The sequence below is a fragment of the Nomascus leucogenys genome, chromosome 3, assembly GCF_006542625.1.
Source record: "Nomascus leucogenys isolate Asia chromosome 3, Asia_NLE_v1, whole genome shotgun sequence".
NCBI lineage: Eukaryota > Metazoa > Chordata > Mammalia > Primates > Hylobatidae > Nomascus > Nomascus leucogenys.
In genome coordinates, this window is record NC_044383.1 from 123,946,116 (window position 1) to 123,958,998 (window position 12,883).

The window sequence follows — 12,883 nt, forward strand, 5'->3', positions numbered from 1 at the left end:
TATCTCTGAGTGACATTTTACAGGATGTTCCCCTGCTTTTTTTTTACTGTAATGTACATTCCAAATTATTAGATTAGTATATTTTACTTTTACAAATGGTGATTATACATTTTAATAGTTTCAGAATGTTAAGATCTTAAGAGACTAAGCTTAGTTCTATAGCTAGCACATAGTAGCATTGCATAAATATTATTCAACAATTAATGAAGCCATCACTTCATCTCAAGAGTGTACACAAAGTATTAGAACTATTAAAATGTTTGTGTGTGCATCAGCCCCATCAGTTCTGAACAATGCCCTATCTGCCATAATTATATATTCTTATTTTTGGGGTCCTCACTCCTTAAAGCAACATTGATATTTCCTTCATTGCTTCTCCCCAAGCACAGAAGCAAAAAAAAAAAAAAAAAAAAAGATCATTTATTGTTTTAAAATCTTCATTTATTTTGGGATGTCACCACTGATTTTTCAGGCCTTAGACATGTAAGCATGCATTTCTACTTTTTTGGATTTTGAATCATGTAGAAATCTAGCCAAATTAATTGAGAATACTCTATTGAATAAATCAACAACTTTACTTCCAGGGTCCTGTTAACCTAAGCTAAAGATAAAAAAGCAGCAACAAAGTGCCACTGTTATCTGGTTAAAACTGACAACTGTAAGATGTATGGATGATTTTCTACAAGTTTAGAAACAGGAAACAGTGCTTGCTGCACTTGCCACAGGGCATATAAACTGAGAAAGTTATGTAGAAATTGAAGATCAGAGGATGAGCACAGGGATGATCTTTGAGAACAAAACAGTGAACAGAGCCCTTTGTGGTGGCAAGCAGTGATGTGAGGTTGTGTTTATGTGAATACAAACCCTCTCCTCCCAAGTCTGGTGACTACAGTGTTTTCTTCCCACCTCATTGTTAATTGTGGAAATACGGCTGTCACTATTAACATATCAAACAGAGGTCTTGATATTATCTGCAGCTGATCATTTGTTTAGGTTTTACCTGCAGGAAAGTCTGGTGGCAGCCAGCCCCAGGACAGCCACACATGACGCACAGAAGAGTCCTTGTTGTTCCCCTGGAGGGGGTGATGATGCAGGCAAATACCACACCTGATCCCTTCGGGTCTCCGTGGCAACAAGGCTGCTTGTCAGACTAGATGATAATGATCCATGATCTAGAAGAGGCTTATTCCATAACAGGAGGGAGGTTTCAAAGGTAACACGTCAACAGCAATGCCTCGGCAACAGCTGTTTGTTATTGTAGTCGACAAGGACAGAAAAAGGACAAGGCTGCCAGAAGATGTTGCATATGGAACAGAAGATTCCTGCCCTGGAAGAAGGAATGGAGAAGACGTAAATATCCCTTCTTTCTTGGGGGAAGGAAATAGATGAAGTGTATGCTAAGTTAGAGCCTCTCTTTATCTATAAATGATCTGTTGGTTAAACAGGATACCTCCCTTCTGAACATCTCAGCACCTCATCAAGAGAACTTCAAGTCTCTGCCATTTAGACGTGTCATTTGTAAGTAAAATAAATCAGGGAAGTAATAGGAGGAAAGCTAAGAATGAAAGGAATTCATCACCACTGCAAATTTGTCCCTGAAGCAAGGCGAGTCCCTGCCCATCTGGCTACACCAGCTGTTTTTTTTTTGTTGTTTTTTTTTTTTGGCCCTTACTAGACCCTATTTGGGATTTTGTTGGCATATTTGTTTGGATGTCTATCTCCTCTGTAGTTCCTGAGGTCAAGATTACAGTCTCTTTTTTTTTTTTTTTAATTTTTGTGTCTATGGTGCCTGGCAAAGAAAAGAAGCTCCATCAATATTTACCAGTTGCTGGTGGCAATGGTAATGGTAGTTGTGTAGAAGGCGGGAAGGATAGAAGTATAGCTAAGTGACGGGACATTCTATTTCTACACCTTGTTTAGCTGTGGAGGTCTCTGGGACTAGCCAGGCTAGCCAAGATTGGGACTTCTGGTGTCTTCTCCAAGAGAGGCAGAATGAGCCTAATGGTTTAGAACGTGGGCTCTGGAGCCAGAGGAGCCAGATTAGAATCCTGACTCTACTCCAGGCAGTGTGAGCTTTGGCAAGTTACATACCTTATCTGTGCCTCTGTAAGGATGAAACGAGTTCATTAGAATGATGCCTGGTACCCCAGAGGAGCTGTTAAGGTTCAGTTGACTCTGTTTCTAGTATTACTGCTCAATTTAGGAAGAAAAGAAGTGCAGAAGAGGAGAGCCTTTTGCTTCAAATTTTGAGTTTCACATTTAACCTTGCAGTTTTATCCCTGGGGAGCGTCTGCCTGGATGGAAGATGAATCTGGTATCTAAGCTTCTCCTTAGAGCTGTCATTTAGACCAGTGCCAATCCCTAGGAGTGCTTCTGATTTCCTGCTTATCTCCTACAAATGTACAGTTAGGTCAATTCAAAAGAAAAGATAAATGGTCCAAACAAATCCATTGTAGCATACTGTAATCCATTGTCCACAGGGCAACTCATTTGCCCTTGAATTATTATTATCTTCCTTACCAGATGTGCTTGACACTTGTGATCTTGAACCATGCTGGGCACCATGGCAAATTTTGATAGTTGATATTTTTTCCTTGATGCTTTTGAAGACACCTCCTCCATAACCACGATCAGTGACCAACACTCAAAAGGCTGAGGCGAACTAAAGCCAAGTTAGGGAAACAATGTAAATGCCTGGCTGGTTAACACATGTGGATATCCAGAGAGTTGTTGGGTCTTCTCACCTCTACCCTCACCCGCCGTGAGCACACAGTGCTCCACGGATATATTCAAACTTGAATCAGGCCGGGCACGGTGGCTCACGCCTGTAATCCCAGCACTTTGGGAGCTCGAGGCGGGCGGATCACAAGGACAGGAGATTGAGACCATCCTGGCTAACATGGTGAAACCCTGTCTCTACTAAAAATACAAAAAATTAGCCCGGCATGGTGGCGGGTGCCTGTAGTCCCAGCTACTCGGGAGGCTAAGGCAGGAGAATGGCGGGAACCCGGGAGGCAGAGCTTACAGTGAACCGAGATTGTGCCACTGCACTCCAGCCTGGGCGACAGAGCAAGACTCCGTCTCGAAACAAAACAAAACAAAAAAACTTGAATCGGTTAAGTGAGGAATTTTATGAAATGCACTGTTGAAGCCAATGAAATAAGGTCATCCATAACTATAAACCAGCAGCTAAATACTACCTAAGCACAGGACTTGGACTCTATTTCATTTAGACCACCTGAAGCAGGTTCTCTTGGAACTGCAAAACAAAAGAAGAGAGAGAAAGACCACCATTGTGATGGTTTCCAGATAGGCCTAATCAAAAGGTTGAAAATTTCTACCAAGAAAATTAAGTCATTACAACAGGTACCTTTTCTAATTAAAATTGTATTCCCACTGCATGGCTGCATCCTAATAAACTGAGAGGCATCAGCTAGCTACCTTATCTTTCATATCAGCTGTAAGTATGCTGATATACATACATATATTATATTTGTATTATGTATAATATCTATATGCTATATGTATATATAAAGTATAGCCCTTAAAAATTATTTCAAAGTCACACAAACATCTGAGTCACACAAGCACGTAGAAAAAGAGATAAAGGTATGTTATGTAACTCACCTCCTATATCCAGATAAGTCTTCATTCAAATAAATACAATTATTTGATATGTTTTCCTTGATGCTTTTGAAGACACCTCCTCCATAACCACAATCAGGAATGGTGTGTATTTTAGCAGTCAGGAAGTTTTTTTTTTTTTTTTTTTTTTTTTTCAAATAAACTGCTTATCTTAGAATGGTTTTAAAATTACAGAATTAATGTAATTAGTGCAGTAATGGTACAGAGAGCTCCCTACCTAATACTGAGTTTCCCCTATTGTTAACATATTACATTAATATGGTACCTTTGTCACAACCAATCAATCAGTATTGATACATTATTTCCTCAGTTTTTCCCTAATGTCTTTTTTCTTTTTTCTTTTTTGAGATGGAGTCTCACTCTGTTGCCCAGGCTGGAGTGCAGTGGCACGATCTCGGCTCACTGCAGCCTCCACCTCCTGGGTTTAAGCAATTCTTCTGCCTCAGCCTCCCAAGTAGCTGGGATTACAGGCACCCGCCAATACACCCAGCTGATCTTTGTATTTTTAGCAGAGATGGGGTTTCACCATCTTGGCCAGGCTTGTTTCCAACTCCTTACCGCAAATGATCTGCTTGCCTCGGCCTCCTAAAGTGCTGGGATTACAGGTGTGAGTCACTGCGCCCGGCCCCTAATGTGCTTTTTCTATTCCAGGATTCCATCCAGGATGCCACATTGCATTTAATAGTCATGTCTCCTTAGGCCCCTCTTAGCTGTGGCAGTTTCTCAGATTTTCCTTGGCTTTGCTGACCTTGATAGATTTGAGGATTACTGGTCAGGTACGTTGTAGAATGTCCTTCCATTGGGATTTGTCTGATGTTTTACTCATGATTAGACTGGGTTAATGCATTTGATGGGAGGGAGACCACAGAGGCAAAGTGCCATTCTCATCATATCATATCATCAAGGGTGCACACTATCAATCACTTGCCAATGTTAGGGAGTTGTTTTTAAGGTCGAAAGTAAATTCCTATTGTTAAAGCAGTGGTTCTCAAAGTGTGGTTCCCCAGATCAGCAGTGTCAGCATCACCTGGGACTTGTCAAAAATGCAAATTCTTGGCTTTATCACAGGCCTACTAAATAAGAAACTCTGGGGGTGGAGCCCAGCGATCTGTCTGAACAAGTCTAGGTGATTCTGATGCACCTGAAGTTTAAGAACTGCCGTGTTGGTGGTTGTCTAACATGTTTGGCCTCAATGTATAAAAAGAGTTCTCCTCAGTGCCCATCTATTAAGCCAGTGGTTCTCAACTCTGCTGCATCTCATGAATACCCATGCCCGGGCACCATCCCAGAGACTGATATCACTGGTTTGGGAGAGGGTCTTACTGAAAAGTTCCCAGGTGGTTCCAAGCCTAGACGGGGTTAAGGGCTCCTGCCCTGGCCCTCAGCTAAGAGAAGTCTCCCCTCTTCTACTCATGCTTTCCACCCTTCTAAGCTCTCCTTCCTTTCCCCCTTGGCCTGTGGAAGAATGGATCAATCAGTAGCCTGGTTTCTTAGAAAACATCAAAGAAGATTTAATACTACAGAACTTCAGATTGGTAACAGCCAAAAAGGTCACCTAGTTATGTGGTTTTAAAAGTTTTTTTGAGCAGACTCTTTCTTCAAAGGAAATCTTTATGGGGAAACCCAACCCAATACAGAAAAAGAGAGAAAACCGAGCTGCCCTGAGTGAAGGGGAAGGGACTTGAGGTTGCTTTCGGTCCTCCTGACACTATCTAGCCATCACTGGACTAGTTCAGCCTTCCCAGTCAATGGTTGTCCACCTTCTCCTTGATCATCTCCGGCATCAGGGGCTCCTCCATTTACCACGCCATTTCCATTTCAGTACCAACCATCAAAGCCTTCTTTCCTTTGAGCCCCCACTGGCTTCCCCATCACTTCCTATCACTAATACTAGTTCCTTTCCTGATGCTAAAGAAGAGAGATAGAGAGCCTTTCCCATAAAAAGCCTCTTTTTATTTCATGATTCAGGCACCCTGCTCCCTAAACAGTGGTTCTCAACTGGATTGTGCATTAGAATCAACCAATGCACTTTCAAAAGTCTCACTGCCCAGGATACATCCCAAATCAATCTGGTAATGTCTTTTCAGGTGGACCCAGGTAGACAAGAACCACATGCAGCCTGGCTGGGGACTGAGCACCTTTGTCAGAGCCTCTCCCCTCACCCCTAGGCCAACAGGGCCACCCTCTTTCCTGATGATTGACACTATTCTGAACCTCCTCGTCATTCCATCTGCTCCCTTTAGAGAATGCTCCATTATCTGGATCAAAAAATAAGTCATAGTGGCACAATTTTCACAAACAGCTTTTATACAATGAAGGCAAAAAGTTTAAGTGCTGGGTTGATATAATACCAAATTCTTTCTTTCTCAAGTTAATTAGAATAAAAAGATACCTATTTGCTTCATGACTCAACAATCCAACTTCTACTCCCATGTCCCCCTTCCCCTATACTGGAAAGATTGTACAAATGCTCCTACCTTTCCCGGAGCAGAAGTGTCTCACAGCTAGTATCCCTGCCCTGCCCTTGTTAAATGAGAGGTAAATGATGTGATCATTTTTTTGTGACTGCCTTAAGCAACTCCACCCAGATGGCCCAGCTGTTTGTTTGGTGAAGATTTCTCTCTCCTCTTCTGCCCTCTCTTTCTCACCCACTAGTCAGAAAATAACTGGGCTGTGCAAATGTAGGTTGTGTAGGTTGTCAGGTTCACCAGCCTCCAAATGGCCTGCCCCGAATCCTCTTAACCAGTATTTCTGGAATGAAGTTAAGATAGTGCAGGCCATTAGCCAAGGAGTTTAGCTAGAGAGGGCGGGGTGAAGCACAACTCATGCTTTGAAGTATCTGAAACACTCACCGGCCAATGACAATTACTTGTCTCTACTAGGCTGAAGAATATATTTCAGTTGTTCCTATCTCCACTGAAAAACTTGCCTCCTCTATATGACATGACTCATAGTCATTAAGTCCAACGTGGAGCGCAAAGAGGTTGATGTTTTCCTAACCATTGTATTCTAAGTCTCAGTCAGCTCAACCCAACTGCTCCAAGTTGCAGAACCTTGCTGAGGTAAACATGGAATTGCGTTGAGAGTTTTGTCTTAAACTCATGCCATCCATCTTCAGTTGGGCCCTTGATTCTCTCTTATAATCATTTTTCTTTTCCTTACTAAACTTGACACTCTATGCCCCACAATAGTGTTTCAGAACTTCCTTCCAAAGTTTCAGTTTTCACATCTTTAAAATAAAGATAATCATAGCATCTACTTAGTAAGACTGTTCTCAGTATTAAATCAAAGGATAGGCATAAAGTTCAAAACATATGACATAAGTACTAATACATGCTGTTACTATTATTATATATGTTATTACCTATGCTAATATTATATGACATGAATAATGAAATAACAAAATAATATTTTCTACTCATCTCAAAGTTAAGAAACTTTTTTCATGTCAGCTATATGCTAGTTATTCTGTTAACATGACACTTTGATATACAGCCCCTAAGATCCCAACTCCCTTCCACTCTTTCCCTCATCTTATTGGCCTTCTTTCTTACTAAGATCAAGGCAAGTCCATGGAAGCCCCTCAATATTCCCCTGCATCTCAGAATTTCTCCATGTCATCAAAGTTCCTGTTTTTCTTTCCTCTTCTCTCTGAAGACCATCTCTGCTCCACTCCACAACCCTAGCTCTTCCCACACTAAGTGTGGTGCCCTAGGGAGGATTTCCCCTTCAGCCACTCCTAAGAGATCTGAGCATGCAGCCCACAAGGTTTAAAATTGGGTCCTTACTCTTGAAAAGATTAAAACAGAGTTGAGGTGACAAAAAAAAAAAAGAAAACCTACAAGATAGCTCATAACAAGTGCCAACTGAGTGATTCAGAAAAAAAAAAAAGAGAAATGCCACTACCTTCAGCAAAAGGGAACAATTGAACTATCATTGAAAAAATACTATTCCCCAGAGGGAAAAAAGTTAACTCCAAAAACTTTGTCATCATGTTAATAATATTTTAATATCTCATCATTTTTATAAGGCAGTTTCACAAAATTATTTCCTTTAAGCCACTTAGAGAGGTAGATTAAGGAATATTCTGCCCATTTTACAAATGAAGAAACTGAGATGCAGAGAAGGTTTAGGAGAATTCCCAACGTGGGCAGCTAGTAAGTGCTAGAGCCAGGACTTCAATGTGGGTCTTGGGAGCCCTTCCCCTCTGCCCTTTCTTGTAGGCCACATTGACTTTCTACTGGAGGACATCACCATTTGTTCATCTACCATGATGCTGGAAACTTAGCATTATGTTTTCACATCTGCCCATTACAACTCTAGGTGGTCAGTCTAATTACCTGCATTTTAGATGTAAGAATGACTTTGTGAGGAGGGGGAGCAGAGGGAGGGAGTCTGTTAAGTAAGTAGCCCAAATCCCACTGCTAAAAAGCTCGAAAGTTGGCATATAAACTCAGGGCTCCTGAACCTGAATTTTATTTATTATTTGTAAGAAATTGTATTTCCTACAAATTAAGGATTTTTTTGCCTGTGAGAGCAAAAGATAACACCAAAAAAAAAAAAAAAATGAAAGCTAAGTCTAAAACAGGTGGTAGTGACAACAGAAAAAAAAAATATATATATATATATATATATATACATACACACTCATGGTTAGGCAACTTGTCAGCCAAGCCTGGGCCATAAAACAGGATAAAAAAAGGTTTGGTTAATAGCCAGAATTACTCAGCTATTCTCATAAATGCTAATTATTAAGTTATTTATGAAAGGAAAAGGATTTTCGTTTGATTGTCACCTGGCTTTTATTGCTCTCTACGATAACATCAATTCCCCTTCCAGGACCCCTTCAATGATTAAGGTGCATAGCTGTGATCTATAAGCCTGTTCAGACCTATCACCTACATAGATCAGCTCTGACAAAATGATTTGGTGGCTTATGTTTTTTTCAGATAAATTCAATTCTTTGTATTTCATTAGAATGTAGATACCTATAAAAAGTACCTTAAGTAATATGAATCTTAAGATGTTAGAAACATTTCTTCAGAAAAAAAAATACCCACCAAGGAAGTTATAAACTAACTTAAAGAATAGGTGTTCAACAAAATAAATAAACCCAAAAATACTTAATATAATACAGGAAAGTTTATGGTAGGGACTTGATATGGCAATCTCTTTGGAATTTTAAGTATAAAATGTTTCAGTGGGTTGATTCTCAAAATTCTAAACCATGACAATAATTTTTTGCTAGGTACAATGTACTTTTATGAGGATTTCTTCCTTTTCTCCCCCGTTTTTATGCTCAGTCTGACCTGGTTGATGACTATGACTCAGATGATAGACGGACTACTTGTGGTTTGAAGGGTGTTGCTTCAGAATTCTAATCTCTTTTGTCATGGACCATCCCTGGGGATTCCAAAGTATTACTAGCTGTAAAGGAACTCCCCCTCCTCAATAAACCACAGCTCCCAACAAGAAATGAGCAATTTCTGATAATGAAAATGGGACATTTTAAAAGAATTAACTAATAGTAAAACCAAGTCAAGAAAACGCTCTCTGAAATGCATTATTTTCTATATTAGGAAAATATGCATGGAGAGAGACAAAAGCTTTACAAGAGGTAAACTGGATTAATTCTATGAAAAACTTGCTAACCAAAGACTTGTTATTATTGCTTTTCACAAATGTATTGGAGGGGCGGAAAGAGAGAATAAATTATAACTCACCTAAGGACAAATTACCTCAATTTTTGGCTCATACCCAGAGAAAACAATTATTCCTAGGCATCCCTTAATCAAATTGAAGTCCAACAAACATTTATGTATACCTACTATGTGCCACCCTCTGTTGACAAGTATTGGGAAGTGAGTAAGGCCAGGTCTTTCCCTTGAAGAAGCTTACTATTCGGTGGAGGAGTCCATACTAAATTCACAAACCTTTGAATACTAATCAGAGTTGTTATGTATTACTACCTGCTAGTGCTTAGCTCTGTCCTCAGAATAAATAAATGAGGGAGGATCCAGGGGCACATGAAGGCCTCACACAATTCAAGTTCAATAGACTTCCTTACTACAGGCTTCCATTTGTAGTGTTATATTTATTTTCTCTCAATCTATTGCAAGGAGAGGCATGTATTCATTTACTCATGATGCTACAAGTACAATGTGAACATCCTGGAAAATACAAATTACTTATTTGCAACCCAGAAACTTAAATTTCAAAAAGTAAGAGACTGATTGGATCAAAAAAGGGCCAAAAAATGAAAAGGGTGCTGGTCAGAATATTGGCAGAGGCTAAAGTTATAGCTAATTCAAACAAGAAATTCCCAAGATGTTCCCTTAGCATACTGAATGCACAGAGTGAAAATAGTGTTGGAGTTTGCAGAAACAGTGTTTTTAGAAAAGGCATGATCATATATAAAATACTCAAACTTTCCAGATTCAAAATTCCCAAGTGGAAAAGAATTGGGGACTTTTTAAAGAGATTTAAAGATTCAGCTTGATTATCCAACATTATTCAATTGCTATTTGACTTAGTATGTTTTGTATTATTATAAAGGCATATCTGAGACTGGGTAATTTATTTTCTAAAAGAGATTTATTTAGCTCACCTTCTGCAGGCTGAACAAGAAGCAAGGTGCCGGCATCTGCTCGGCTTCTGGTGAGGGCTTGTGTGCTGCATCAAAATATGGTGGAAAAGACCAAAGGGCAAGTAGACACGTGCAAAGAGGGTCAAAACCCAAGGGGTGTCCTGGCTTTATAACAACCCTGCCCCACAGGAACTAATCCATTTCCCCCAGAACCAATCCAGTCTCAGGAGAGCAAGAGTTCACTCAATTCCTTGAAAACAGAACAAATATGGTTTGACTGTGTCCCCACCCAAATCTCATCTTGCATTGTAGCTCCCATAATTTTCACTTCATAGGAGGGACCCGGTGGGAGGCAACTGAATCATGAGGGTGTGTCTTTCCCGTTCTGTTCTCGTAATAGCGAATAAGTCTCATGAGATCTGATAGTTTTATAAAGAGAAGTTCCCCTGCACATGCCCTCTTGCCTGCCACCATGTAAGACCTGACTTTGTTCCTCATTTACCTTCTGCCAGGATTCTGAGGCCTCTCCAGCCATGTGGAACTGTGAGCCGATTAAACTTCTTTCCTTTATAAATTACCCAGTCTCAGGTATGTCTTTTTTTTTTTTTTTTGAGATGGAGTCTCACTCTTGTTGTCCAGGCTGGAGTGCAATGACACGATCTCTGTTCACCTCAACCTCCGCCTCCCAGGTTCAAGCAATTCTCCTGCCTTGGCCTCTTGAGTAGCTAGGATTACAGGCATGTGCCACCACACTTGGCTAATTTTTTGTATTTTTAGTAGAGATTGGGCTTCTCCATGTTGGTCAAGCTGGTCTCGAACTCCAGACCTCAGGTGATCTACCCGCCTTAGCCTCCCAAAATGTTGGGATTACAGGCATGAGCCACCACACCTGGCCTTGGGTATATCTTTATTAGCAGCATAAGAACGGACTAATACAAGAACCAAGCCATTCTTAAGGGGTCTACCCCATGACATAAGCTCCTCCCACTAGGCCCCACATCTCAACACTACCACTTTGGGAATCAAATTTCAACATGATTTGATAGGGACAAACGAACCATATCCAAACTACAGCAGGGTTTAAAAAGCAAGCAAACAAAACAACACACACACACACACACACACAAACACACCATGCCTGATTATGCAGTTAGGTAAAATACTCAAATCAGCAATGAAAGTTTGCAAATTTGTAAACTGCATCAAGTAGTAGCCTGTATAGTTTGGGACTGCATTTTGTTATTTCCTTTAACTCCCTCCACAATGATGAGCAATCTTATTCCCATCATAGACATTCACATTTAGTGAATATGCTGGAAGGGAGGGAGGGAGGGAGGGAGGGAGGAAGGAAGGAAGGAAGGAAGGAAGGAAGGAAGGAAGGAAGGAAGGAAGGAAGGCAGGCAGGCAGGCAGACAGGCTGGCTCTATAGGCACAGATGTAGATGTGGGTATGTGGATGTGAGGATTTGTGGACTTTACCTTCTAAACTGGACATCAAGAAATTAAAATGAATGAATTTAAATTTTCTAAACTTGCTTGCTTATACGAATCACCAGAAACTATGTGTTAAACGTACTGATTTCCAGGCCTCTGTGCTGACAATTTTCATCTGAAAGAAGAGTGGAAATCTGTATTGTTAACAAGTAATCACCTCCTGGTGACCCTTGTTATCAAGCAGGTTTAGGAAATACTGAACTAACTGATTCACGTTGCCCTGTTCATAATATTTCATTTGCTTAATTAAGATCTTTTTACCATGGACATTTCCAGTGGTCCGTTCTTCAGTCCCAAACCCTATTACCCTACATTTTTTCCCTCTAGGAGTCTTATCTCCTCCCTTATAGGATGGTGATGCAGCCATATCTGCCTGAATCTCTAGACCATTTCCACCCAAGTTGTCATCATTGATAACTCTTCCATCAGAGTCCTCATGGTTCGGATAATACATGTTCAGGTCAAAACCTTTAAAACCTTGGAGAAAGGAAATAGTTTTATCAGGAAAAGCTGAGGAAAAAACAAAAACAAAAACAAAAACAAAAATTTGAGGAAGTGAAAACATCTGAGGCCCAAAGTCAGGGAATATACCAAAGGAACAAAACCCCAAATCTCTTGTTCACACTTCCTCCAGATGTACTTAGAAATTATTTGTACATTTCTACTTCAAAAAACGTTATTTTCTGCTTTGACCAAAGTTTTCAAGTTTTGTAGATGACATTCATGTATTTGTATCCTAACCGGCTGAGTATATGAATGTGTTACTTCCACTATACCACATGAAGAAATTTACCTACTCATTCATTTTTCATTCATTCAACAATTTGCCAAATACCTACTGCATGCCACTGTGTTATTGAACTAGTATAGTGTACAGACACTAACAAGAGATAATCCCCGTCCATAAATAAATTACAGTTAATTGGAAAAATAGACACGTAAGCAAATAACTATACATTATGCTCCAACGTGACTATTATATGAAGATTTGTATATAAGATGTTATCAGAACATAGGAAAGCATATCATGATTATGAAGAAGGGTGGCCTTTAGGGAGGAGATGACAATTTTTTCACAGTTGTCTCTTGCTAAGGTAATTTTTAATTGCATAAATTAATATAATAACATTATTAAGGAAAACATTTTTTCACCACTTTG

General features: G+C 40.0%; 1 long non-coding RNA gene across 1 annotated transcript in view; it reads right to left on the reverse strand.

Annotated features, from left to right (window-relative positions):
* Positions 1 to 419: 419 nt before the first annotated feature.
* Positions 420 to 12,883, reverse strand: part of LOC100600753 — a 43,591-nt gene continuing 31,127 nt past the window's right edge. The window contains exon 4 of the long non-coding RNA XR_001115555.2: positions 420 to 1,327. This is a non-coding gene — a long non-coding RNA (uncharacterized LOC100600753). The remainder of the gene's footprint in view (positions 1,328 to 12,883) is intronic.